This window comes from Sus scrofa, chromosome 8, assembly GCF_054392235.1.
Source record: "Sus scrofa isolate SSC_HxYL_T2T_F1_AM1 chromosome 8, Sscrofa_HxYL_maternal_Yorkshire_Landrace_v2.0, whole genome shotgun sequence".
Lineage (NCBI taxonomy): Eukaryota > Metazoa > Chordata > Mammalia > Artiodactyla > Suidae > Sus > Sus scrofa.
Window position 1 is genome coordinate 115,348,010 of NC_139390.1, and position 13,415 is coordinate 115,361,424.

The window sequence follows — 13,415 nt, forward strand, 5'->3', positions numbered from 1 at the left end:
AATTATAGTTGATTTATGACATTGTGCCAATTTCTGCTGTACAGCAAAGTGACTCAGTCATTCATATATATACACATTATTTTTTATATTATTTTCCATCATGGTCTATCCCAGGAGGTTGGATATAGTCCCCTGTATTATATCTTATTGTTTATCCATTCGAAATGTAATAGTCTGCAACTACTAACCCCAAACTCCCAGTACATCTCACTCCATCCCCCTCCCCACTGGGCAACAACAAGTCTGTTCTCCATGTCTGAGTCTATTTCATGTTTTGTAGATGGGTTCATTTGGGCCATATTTTAGATTCCACATATAAGTGATATCATATGGTATTTGTCTTTATCTTTCTGACTTACTTCACTTAGTGTGAGAATCTCTAGTTCCATCCATGTTGCTCCAAATGGCATTATTTCATTTCTTTTTATGACTGAATAGTATTCCACTGTATATATGTACCACATCTTCTTAATCCATTCCTCTGTTAATGGACATTTAGATTGTCTCCATATGTTGGCTATAGTGAATAGTGCTGAAATGAACATAGGGGTATATGTATCCTTTTGAATTATAGTTTTGTCTGGTTGTATACCCGGGAATGGGACTGATGGATCATACAGTAGTTTTATATTTAGTTTTCTGAGGAACATCCACACTATATTTAGTTTTAGGGGTGTACCAGTTTACATTCCCACCAACAGTGCAGGAGGGTTCCCTTTTCCCCACACACTCTCCAACATTTATTATTTGGACTTATTTGTAGACTTATTAGTGATAGCCCTTCTGACTGGTGTAAAGCGGTAACTCATTGTAGTTCTTTTTGGTTTCGGTTTTTTTTCATCTTTTTAGGGCTGTACCTGGGGCATGTGGAGGTTCCCAGACTAGGGGTCAAATTGGAGCTATAGCCACTGGCCTACACCATAGTCACAGCAATGCCAGATCCTTAACCCACTGAGCGAGACCATGTATTGAACCTGCATCTTCATGGATTCTAGTCAGATTAGTTTCCACTGAGCCATGACGGGAACTCCAACTCATTGGAGTTTTGATTTGCATTTCTCTGTTAATTAGCAATGTCGAGCATCTTTTCATGTGCCTACTGGCTATCTGTATGTCTTCTTTGGAGAAATGTCTATTTTTTCAGTTGGGTTGTTGTTTCGTTGTTGTTGAGGTTGTATGAGTTGTCTGTGTATTTTGGAGATTATGCCCTTATCAGTTGCATAATTTGCAACTATTTTCTCTCATTCCATAGGTTGTCTTTTAATTTTTTTTTTTTTTGTCTTTTTGCCTTTTCTAGGGCTGCTCCCACAGCATATGGAGGTTCCCAGGCGAGGGGTCCAATCGGAGCTGCAGCCGCCGGTCTACACCACAGCCACAGCTACGCAGGATCCGAGTCATGTCTGCAACCTACACCACAGCAATGCTGGATCCTTTAACCCACTGAGCAAGGCCAGGGACCGAACCCGAAACCTCTTGGTTCCTAGTCGGATTCATCAACTACTGCACCACGACAGGAAGTCCGTCTTTTCATTTTTTAAAAAATGATTTCCTTTGCTGTGCAAAAGCTTATAAATTTGATTGGATCCCATTGGTTTATTTTTGGTTTTATTTCTGTTGCCTTGGGAGAATGATCTAAGAAAATATTTGTACAGTTTATGTCAGAGAATTTTTGCCTATGTTCCCTTCTAGGAGTTTTATAGTGTCTTCTCTTACATTTAAGCCTTTAAACTATTTTGAATTTATTTTTGTGCATGGTGTGAGGGTGTGTTCTAGTTTCATTGATTTATATGCAGCTGCCCAGTTTTCCTATCACCACTTGCTGAGAAACTATCTTTTCCCATTTTATATTCTTGCTTCCTTTGTTGAAGATTAATTAATTGACCAGAGGTATCTGGGTTTATTTCTGGGCTGTCTGTTCTGTTCCATTGATCTGTATGTCTGTTTCTGTACCAGTACCACACTGTCTTGATGACTGTAGCTTTGTAATATTGTCTGAATTCTGGGAGAGTTATGCCTCTTGCTTTTTTTTTTTTTAACCTCAGGATCACTTTGGCAATTCCGGATGAGTGGATTTTAATTTCTTTAAAAACATTCACTGAGTATATCACAGGTTATATGCACATAATATAGCACTCTGAGATTGCTACAGAAGAAAAGCAGACAACCTAAAAAGCTGCATATCACTGAATATGGTATTACATGAGAAAAATAAGTTAGGTACAAGAAAGGTACATCAAATATGCAAATATGAAGATTTTAGTAATTCACAATAAAAATGGCAGGCCCTGGTTCTTATCTATGAAGGTAAATTCAGTTGGTTAAGAGTGGAAAAGCTGGCAGAGAGAACACCAATTCCTCAAAAACACTTAGAAAAAAGAAAAAGAATAAGAAAGTTTTTTCCCTTGTGTGTTGTAATGAGATTGAGCTAAAAGTCTGGGGGAACCTGCTTTATGATGGTACATTGTGTGCTCCCAGAGATAGAAATTTTAAAGAGGACAAAACTAAAGATTAAAAAAGGGTAGTGACTTTCTTGATACTCCAAAGCTAATCACAACAGAGCTGGGATTCACTCCCTACTTCCTGACTCCAAGTTCAATACTTGATTGTTCTCTCCATTTTTTTTTTTTTACAGGGGCCTAGCAAGCCCAGGGCCTCCATATAATTTTTGGCCTTTAGATAATAATGACTGTTCATCACATAGCTGCTACATAATTTTATAAAGTAAGATGAAGTTTTTAAATTGTTTAAATGAGCCCAACACCCTCATTCTATAGCCAAGAAAAATAAGGTCCTGGAATGGAAACTGTTTTGCTCATGTGGATACAGCTAGATGATGGTCAAGATTAGAGACCAGGTATCAGACTCTCAAAGCACACCTCACATTCACCTGATAAACAGTGCTAACTGCTTTCATTGATGTGAGCTTTAAAGACAATGTGGATCTAGATGTTGTACACCTGACAGCTTATTCTGATGCATGACGCATCTTTAAGTAAAAGACATCAAGGTACACAATATCTTCTTAATTACATCAGAGTTCTCATGAAAAAGAAATGAGGAGTTCCCGTCATGGCGCAGTGGTTAACGAATCCGACTAGGAACCATGAGGTTGCGGGTTCGGTCCCTGCCCTTGCTCAGTGGGTTAAGGATCCGGCGTTGCCGTGAGCTGTGGTGTAGGTTGCAGACGTGGCTCGGATCCCGAGTTGCTGTGGCTCTGGCGTAGGCCAGTGGCTACAGCTCTGATTCGACCCCTAGCCTGGGAACCTCCATATGCCATGGGAGCGGCCCAAAGAAATAGCAAAAAGACAAAAAAAAAAAAAAAAGAAATGAACTGAGGAGTTCCATCATGGCTTAGCAGAAACGAATTTGACTAGCATCCATGAGAACACAGGTTCGATCTCTGGCCTTGCTCAATAGGTTAAAGAATCTGGCATTGCCATGAGCTGTGGTGTAGGTCACAGATGCAGCTTGGATCTGGAGTTGCTGTGGCTGTGGCCTGTGCCAGTACCTGCAACTCTGATTCAACCCCTAGCCTGGAGACTTCCATATGCCATGGGTGCAGCCCAAGTGACCACAGTAAATAAAAGAGGTCAAGCCAGTTTAAAATACTGTTTAGGAGTTCCCGTCGTGGCGCAGTGGTTAACAAATCCGACTAGGAACCAAGAGGTTTCGGGTTCGGTCCCTGCCCTTGCTCAGCGGGTTAACAATCCGGTGTTGCCATGAGCTGCGGTGTAGGTTGCAGACGCGGCTCGGATCCCGCGTTGCTGTGGCTCTGGCGTAGGCTGGTGGCTACAGCTCCGATTCGACCCCTGGCCTGGGAACCTCCATATGCCGCGGTAGCGGTCCAAGAAATAGCAAAAAGACAAAAAAATAAAATAAAATAAAATACTGTTTAGAAGGAACAACATTCTGAATACATTAACTACTTATATGTATTTTAAATGTATTTAAAAGTAGGAAAAATTTTAAATGTTTATTTTTTCATCAACTTAATTTTCTTCAATTCATTGATTTTGTTTGTGATTTTCCATAACAGTACTCTTTATAGTGGAACTAACTTTTCTTCTACTGTATGCTTAGAAATGTGACATCTCTCAATTATCTTACCAGATATCAATTAACTAGGTCATCTTTTTCTCCAATGCCAGCACATCTTATTGAACTTTATGTAGGTGAAATCATATAGAAAATACTATTTTCTATCTGGCTTCAATGTTTGTAGAATCATTCACATTGTTTTGAATAGCAGTAGTTTGTTATTTTTCCTTGCTGCATCATATTTATTGTTAATTCCACCAATTATGGAAATATATTTAGATTGTTTCCAGTTTGGGATTATTAAAATTATACTCATGAGGGCATTCTTTAGTATTTATTTTGTAACATTTTGGTTTGGTATAAATCTAGGATTTCTAGGTCATAAGGTAGTTTATGTTCACCATTAGTAGGTAATGCTAAAAGGTTTTCAAAAGTGATTCTACTAAAGTACCATTATACCAGCTTCACTCCTTGCCAATACTTGCGATTATGAGCTTGATTTTGTATAATTTTAATGATCTTAAGGTGTATGGTTATATCTCACTATGTTTTTAATTTGCTTTTTCTTATTACCATTGAAGTCAGTTCTTCTTTCTATTTATTCACTGTTAGAGTATCACATTCAGAAGTACTTAATTCTTTAGCCCATTATTAAATTGAGCAATCCTTTGCACTCACATTTATTTGTAAGGAATTCATTATATATTCTGGATATGATTTTTTTTTTTTTTTGGTCTTTTTAGGGCTGCATTCTTAGCATATGGAGGTTTCCAGGCTGTGGGTTGAATCGGAGCTGTAGCTGCTGGTCTAGACCACAGCCACAGCAAAGCCAGACCCAAGCCATGTCTGTGAAGTACATCACAGCTCATGGCAATGCCGGATCCTTAACCCACTGAGCGAGGCCAGGGATCGAACCCTCAATCTCATGGTTCCTAGTTGGATTCGTTAACCACTAAGCCACAACTTGGCAAGGGGTCGAATCGGAGCTGTAGCCACCGGCCTATGCCAGAGCCACAGCAACACGGGATCCAAGCCGCATCTGCAACCTACAACACAGCTCACTGCAGTGCCGGATCCTTTAACCCACTGAGCAAGGGCAGGGATCGAACCCGCAACCACATGGTTCCTAGTCGGATTCGTTAAACACTGCGCCATGACAGGAACTCCACTTTTTTTTTTTTAACATTATTTTCCATCATGGTGTATCACAGGAGGTTGGATACAGTCTCCTGTGTTATATAGTAGGACCTCATTGCTTATCCATTCTAAATGTAATAGTTTGCATCTACTAACCTCTTCTGAAACTATTCCAAGAAGTTGAAGAGGAAGAAAAACTCCAAAACTCATTCTATGAAGTCACCATCACCCTGATACCAAAACTAGACAAAGATACCACAGAAAAAGAAAATTACAGGCCAATATCACAGATGAACATAGATGAAAAATTCTCAACAAAATACTAGAAAACCAAATCCAGCAATACATTAAAAGGATCATACACCATGATCAAGTGGGATTTATCCCAGGGATGCAAGGATTTTTCAATATGCACAAATCAATCAGTGTGATACATCACATTAACGAACTGAAGAATAAAAAGTATATGATCCTCTTAATAGATGCAGAAAAAGCTTCTGACAAAATCCAACACTAATTCCTTATAAAAAGAAAAAAAAAAAAAACCCAGAAAGTGTGCATAGAGGAAACCTACCTCACACTATGGCCGTATATGACAAACCCACAGCTAACATCATTCTCAATGGTGAAAAGCTGAAAGAGTTCCCACTAATATTGGAAAAAAGACAAGGATGTCCATTCTCACCACTTCTATTCAACATAGTTTTTTAAGTCCTAGCCACGGCAATCAGAGAAGAAAAAGAAATAAATGGAATCCAAATTGGAAGGAAGGAAGTAAAACTATCACTGTTTGCAGATGACATGATACTGTACCTAGAAAATCCTAAAGACACTACAAGAAAACTGTTAGAGCTCTTCAATGAATTTGGTAAAGTTGTAGGATACAAAATTAATATACAGAAATCAACTGCATTTCTATATACTAACAACAAAAATCAGAAAGAGAAATTAGGGAAACCATCCCATTTACCATTGCATCAAAAAGAATAAAATACCTAGGAACAAACCTATCTAAAGAGACAAAAGACCTGTACTCTGAAAACTATAAGATGCTGATGAAAGAAATCAAAGATGACACAAACTGATGTAAAGCTATACCATGCTCTTGGATTGGAAGAATCAATACTGTCAAAATGATTATACCACCCAAGGCAATCCATATTGTCAATTCAACCCCTATCAAATTACCAAGAACATTCTTCACAGAACTAGAACAAAATATTTTAAAAGTTGTATGAAAACACAAAAGACCTTAAATTGCCAAAGCAATATTGAAAAAGAAAATGGAACTGGAGGAATCAGGCTCCCTGATGTCAGACTATATTACAAAACTACAGTCATCAAAAGACTATGGTACTGGCACAAAAACAGAAATGTAGATCAATGGAACAGGATAGAAATCCCAGATAGAAACCAAAGTACCCATGGTCAATTAATCTATGACAAAAGAGGCAAGAATACACAATAGAGAAAAGACAGTATTTTCAATATGTGGTGCTAGGAAAACTGGATAGCTACATACAAAAGAATGAAATTAGAACATTCTCTGATACCATACACAAAAATAAACTCAAAATGGATTAAAGACCCAAATTTGAGACCAGATACTATAACACTCTTAGAGAAACAGGAGTTCCCATTGTGGCTCATCGGAAATGAATCTGACTAGTATCCATGAGGATGCAGGTTCGATCCCTGGCGTCAATCAGTAGGTTAAGGATCCAGTGTTATGGTGAGCTGTGGTGTAGGTCACAGACTTGGCTCTGATCTAGCATTGCTGTGGCTGTGGTGTGGGCCAGTGGCTATAGCTCCAATTTGACCCTTATCCTGAGAACCTCCATATGCCCAAGGTGTGGTCCTAAAAAGACAAAACAAACAAATGAACAAACAAAAAACCTCTTAGAGGAAAACATAGGCATAACACTCTCTGACATAAACCACACTAATATCTTCTCAGATTCACCTCCTAAACAATAAAACAAAAATAAACAAATGGGCCCCAAACTTAAAAGTGTTTGCACAGCAAAGGAAACCATAAGCAAAACAAAAAGACAACCCATAGAATGTGAGGAAATATTTGCAAATGAAGCAACTGACAAGGGATTAATTTCCAAAATATACTAACACCTCTTGCAGCTCAATATCAAAAAAAAGCCAATCCAATCAAAAAATGGGCAGAAGATCTATATAGATATTTCTCCAAAGAAGACATATGGATGGCCAAAAAACACATGAAAAGATGCTTGACATCACTAATTATTAGAGAAATGCACATCAAACCACTGTTAAGTATACCTTGTACCAGCCGGAAAGGCCATCATTAAAAAGTCTACAAATAACAAATGTTGGAGAGGGTGTGGAGAAAAGGGGGGCCCTCTTACACTGTTGGTGGGAATGTACAATGGTGCAACCACCATGGGAAACAGTAAGGAGATTCCTCAAAAAAATAAAAATAGAGCTGTCATATGATCCAGCAATGCCACCTCTGGGCATCTATCCAGAGAAAACCATGACTCGAAAAGATATATGCACCCCAATGTTCATTGCAGCACTAGTTACAATAGCCAAGACATGGAAGTAACCCAAATGTCCATCAACAGAAGAATGGATAAAGAAGTTGTGGTACCTATATACAATGGAATATCACTCAGCCATACAAAAGAATGAAATAATGCCATTTGCAGCAACATGCATGGACCTAGAAACTATCATGTTAAGTGAAGATAGACAGTGAAAGGCAAACATCATATGATATCACTTATATGTGGAATATTTTTTAAAAAGGATAAAAATTAACTTATTTGCAGAACAGAAACAGTCTCACAGACTTTGAAATACTTATGGTTACCAAAAGGGACAGGTGGTGGGTGGAAGGGATGGACTAGAGGTTTGGGACTGGCATATGCACGCTGAGCTATATGGGATGACTGGCCAATGGGAACATGCTGTATAGCACAGAAAACTCTACCCAGTATTCACTGATAATCTATGTGGGGAAAGAATCAGAAAGAATGGATATGTGTATATGTATGACTGGGTCACTTTGTTTTACAGCAGAAATTATCACAGTCTTATAAATTAATGATACTTCAATAAAACCAAAAAACCCACTTTTCTAGACTGTTTTAAGATATTTTAATTTTTAAATTAAATTTCTAGAATAGCACTGATAATAGTATTTGAAATATGCAATGCATGTAAGATTCATTTGGATAGTAAATAGACACAGTCGCTAAGAATTTAATTTAAGAGTGATGAATAAAACTGGGAAAGGAAGTGAGCTAAACTCTATATTATTACAAATATTTATTGCATTGATTAAGATGCTTATATTCTGGAGTTCCCATCATGGCTCAGTGGTTAATGAATCCGACTAGGAACCATGAGGTTGTGGGTTCAATCCCTGGCCTCGCTCAGTGGGTTAAAGATCCAGTTTTGCTGTGAGCTGTTTTGTAGGTCGCAGACGCGGCTCAGATCCTGCGTTGCTGTGGCTCCGACGTAGGCCGGTGGCTACAGCTCCAATTAGACCCCTAGCCTGGGAACCTCCATATGCAGTGGGAGCGGCCATAGAAAAGGCAAAAAGACAAAAAAAAAAAAAAAAAAAAAAAATGCTTATATTCTGAATTGTAAAACGTAGCTATTGAATTTAACGAAAATAATCCTACCTAAAGCCTTGTGTATCTTCTGACATTTTTCATAACTCCATTGAAAAAATATATCATCTATAATGAAAACTACCAATAAACTCATTAAATCTTGTCATGATTTCCTTTCCTGTGTCATGTTTTTGTCTAATGGGCTTTTCCAAACATGTAATGCCTCATGTGTCCAAGTAGCAAATGTCATTTAAAGCTATCTTTTTGTTTTCATGCTTTTTTTTTTTTTTTCTGGCTTTGAAATAGACAGCTCCCATGCTGGCATAAATTTTTTAAAAATATATCCATTATGACTTAGATTATTTCTGAATCAGGGCCTGTGGGCCAGCCATAAAAAACATTTTTCTTTCCTAGAACATGAACAGTCCGGATTTTGCCAGAGGCCTGTCTGCCAGCTAACCAGAACCTGCTAGTGCCCAGGAAACAGGCCTATTACTTAAAGGTTTGGCTTTTCATAACTCTGGCTATAAAATAAGAATCATCAAAACAAAGAAGAACTTGGGTTGGCTGCTGGATTTACTACCTAGCTGGTCACGTAATTCTCAGGGTTCTTCGTCTTTGCCCATACAAGAAAACAATACCAGTTCACATTAACAGCCAGGTTTGGGTTTTTTTTTTTTTGGTGTTTTTCTTTTTTCTTTTGTCTTTTTAGGGCTGCACCCAAGGCATATGCAAGTTCCTAGGCTAGGGGTCTAATCGGAGCTACAGCTACTGGCCTATGCCACAACCACAGCAACGCCAGATCCCAGCCGCATCTGGGACCTACACCACAGCTCACAGCAATGCTGGATCCTTAACCCACTGAGCGAGGCCAGGGAGGGAACCCACAACCTCATGGTTCCTCCCAACAAAGTAGAGTGAGCCATGATGACAGTTCTATCAATGTATTTTTTATCTGTATGACATTTCTCAAAACCTTTAGCTGTGTCTGAGATCCTTTAAACACACATACACACACAAACAGAAAAACTGTTAATTAAATGCATCTTGCAAATATTTTTAAACACTTCCAAACCAAGGAACTGCTTCAAACTTTGTTTCTGACTCTTCCAAACTTTTGGATAAGCATAGTGTATTCCCAGGTGCTCTTAACGTGTTAAACACCAAATGAAGTGTAAATGGGTATTTTTGATCACATCACACAGTTTCATTTTATTTTCTTACTCTGGAGGTAAAAAGAATTCATTCTTTATATTTATAAAATGATTTAAGCTTGTGAACTGAGAAACTTTATGTTAGCATGTCATGTATCCTTTATGTTGCAAGTACTAGACTTATATATGTTTTAACAGTTTCACTGTATTCACTTTGATCAATGAGAAAAACATTTTTTAAATTCTTGAGGAGAGTAACTACCTTCCTTAGGGAGTGGATTTTGATCTGGACTTAAAGAATATACAGGATTCTCTCAGCCAGGAAAGGAGAATAAAGGCATTGCTGGATGGGAAAATAACCCTAGTAAAGGCCTGGATGAACAAAGTTTCTTGAACAGTTGAGGGACCCTATCTTGCAACTAGAGGTACAGAAGTGGACAGATAGCCACGAATGAATCTTAAAAAGTAAGAATGTGCATGTCAGGCCATGAAATATGGGACTGATTCTTTGGCAGTTGAAGGACAGCATGCTTTTAAGCAAGGCAGTGGCATATTACAGACAAATCGCTGTTTGCTGATAGGGAGGAGTGAGAAAAAAAAAATGGCACCAGAAAAGACCATTTACATGGCTATTCTAATGCCAATAGTAAAGGTATTTGGGCTATTAAAATGTCTGAATTTATTTCCTCTAATTTTCTTAAAATCTCTCTTCCTGACTAGAATTTTAAAAAATTGTTAACATATTGACTCTCCATTTGGCTCATTATATTTCAAGTTAAAATCATTGTGAACACCAGTTTTACATACCTGCCCAAACTATATCTAAGTTTATATAATCTGGGAATACTAATATGAATCATCATGCTTTAATTTAGCAATGATTAAACTCTTCTCTTCTTGAATAAAAAAGTAATTCTCTATTTTTGCCCAATGCCTGATGCTATAAACTCTCATTCAAATTTATGATTTGAGTTTATTTCTTGGGGACAGTATAATTCACTTGATTTACAAAAGAAATTCAAGAGGGAGACTAGAATTTATCCAAGGCCTATTATGAAGCCAAGCCTAGTCAACTGGGACATCTAGTTCTCTGTTAATCCTACCACTCATGCTATCTCTCCTACAACATATACAGATATCCCTCTCTCAGCATCAGAGTTCAAAGGCACAGTAACAATCATAGAAGCATGGGACCACAGGCCAGAGAACTGGGCTGCCAATTTGAGGACTGCTCCAGTAGGCAGCTGGTTTTGATTGTGGTCCAAGTTGGGGGGAGGGCAAGGCTATGACTGGCTGCTGGCTATAGAGGATAACTGGAGTCAGGAAAGTTATGAGGCAGATGCTAGATCAGCTTCTGAGGCCTAGGCTCTAGGCCCATCAGCCAAGGAAGTCTACAGTCCAGTACCTTGGAGAGAATCTGGACAGGTAGGGTCTGGGGAGGACGTTAATGCCTCATAATAAGATGATATTTACACAGAGACAAGAAGGAAATGAGCTAAGAAAATCATGCTTTGGCTATCTGTGCTTTTGCTCCCTGGGCAAAGGTAAAAACAAGCGCAAAGGCAGGAAATAGGAGGGAGGCCAGCACGGCTAGAGCACAGTGAACAGAGCAGAGGGTAGGAGCAGCTGCACTCAGAGAAGTGGCAGGAGGCAGATCATGTAGGACTTCAAGGATCAGAGAACAGGCTTTGGATTTCACTCAGTGCAGAAAGCATCCAAGAAGTAGAAGGATAGCTGATATTAGGAAAAGGCTTAAACCTCTAGTTAATAGAATCAGCAAATAAAGTTTGAAGGTAAATCTAAGACTTTAGTTGATAAATTTAGTAATAGCTGATAATAACTACAGTAACTTGTTGTTTCTGTTTCCTGTTGAAATTTGGAAAAGTTCAACAGGATAAATACTATTGATATGCGTCCAGTGGTTAATGCGAGAGACTTGCCTGATCTTTAGTCTAGACAGAAACAGTTGGGTGGTAAAATAGTTAAACCTGTGTAAGTACCTGAAGGTTCTTTCAGAATCCAGTAGTTTTGGTAGATTAGCCAATGAAAATTAAGTCCCATTCTGTCAGAGGTTATGACCCACAGAGTTAAATTCCAATTTTGATAACCTGGCCTGTCCCCTAGGCTGTTAATTGATCCAACTACTTCTCCATTTGCCCACATATCTCAAGGTATACCTATGAAGTATCAAATGAAGTTAAAGTTTGTAATTACCCACATATCTAGATGTGAGTGACCCAGCTATACCCTTTAAGATCTAGTGTTTTACTGGCTTTAGTTATTTTTACTGAATCATCTGATTCATTGGGCTACTTGGATCAACGTAATTAAATAAATGCTTTACCTAACAAGGACCCATGTATGGACATCAGCCCTTACAACCATACTTTGTTCCAAAAAATACTTGCTGCCGCTGTTGCTGCTACTTTTCTTGTCTCCCAGGTATAGCCACCTTACTGTCACATGTGCAGTACCAATAACAGAATGTTTTGCTCACTCAACATGTATTTAGAATCCTTCTGTTTGTCCTAATTGAACCTGATGTTCCTGTAGATGCCCCAGAAGAAAAGAATAAAGAAAGAGGATGCTTTGTTTCTTCTAAATTCTGAGGAAGTGCTCCAATCTTTCTCTCTCCAGAACAACCAGAGATCCCCTATTCCGGTCTTGCATACCTAAGCTATTGCCAGTAAAGGAAGTTTCTATGATTTTCTGGTGCCACTTAGAATGCAGGATTCACACCAGGGCTGCTCTGGGATTCTGAGCTGGGCAAACCCAATGTGGGCCCTAGATATTCGACAGCTTTCAACTTAGGGAAGAAGAATGTTACGAGGTTAAAAGTGCATGAGGGAGTTCTCATCATGGCTCAGTGGTAACAAACCCCACTAGTATCCAGGAGGACGCAGGTTTAATCCCTGGCCTTGCTCAGTAGGTTAAGGATCTGGCATTGCTGTGAGCCATGGTGTAGGTCACAGATGTGCCTTGGATCTGGTGTTGCTGTGGCTGTGGCATAGGATGGCAGCTGCAGCCCCAGTTCAACCCCTAGCCTGGGAACCTCCATATGCTGCATGTGTGGCCCTAAAAAGATTTAAAAAAAAAAAAAGTGCATGAGGCTGCTTGGCTTTTTATATTCTAAAAAGTGTACTATAATTTAAATGCAAAATAGAGTTTCACATTCTGTTATCAATGTCAAAATTTCTGTGAAACTTCATGATACTCTTGATATTTCATGTTTCTGTCTGGGTGGAATTAGTGTTTGAGAGTTCTTTGCATATTCCTAGGTGAGGTTACTCTCAGAGTATGATATGCATATTTGTCCTGTAAACCAAAACAAGTTTTGATCAAATTTGAGTTATATCTTCCAGTTTTTCCTTTTGTATTATTTAACTGGCCAGAAAGATTTTTTTTGGCCACACCCACAGCATGAAGTTCCCTGGCCAGGGGTCAAACCCATACCACAGCAGCAACCTGAGCAACAGCAGTGAAAATGCCA

General features: G+C 38.7%; 1 long non-coding RNA gene across 2 annotated transcripts in view; it reads left to right on the forward strand.

The window, feature by feature from the left end:
- LOC146400994 (uncharacterized) overlaps positions 1-13,415 on the forward strand; it is a 172,889-nt gene that overhangs the window by 158,876 nt on the left and 598 nt on the right. The window lies entirely within an intron of this gene.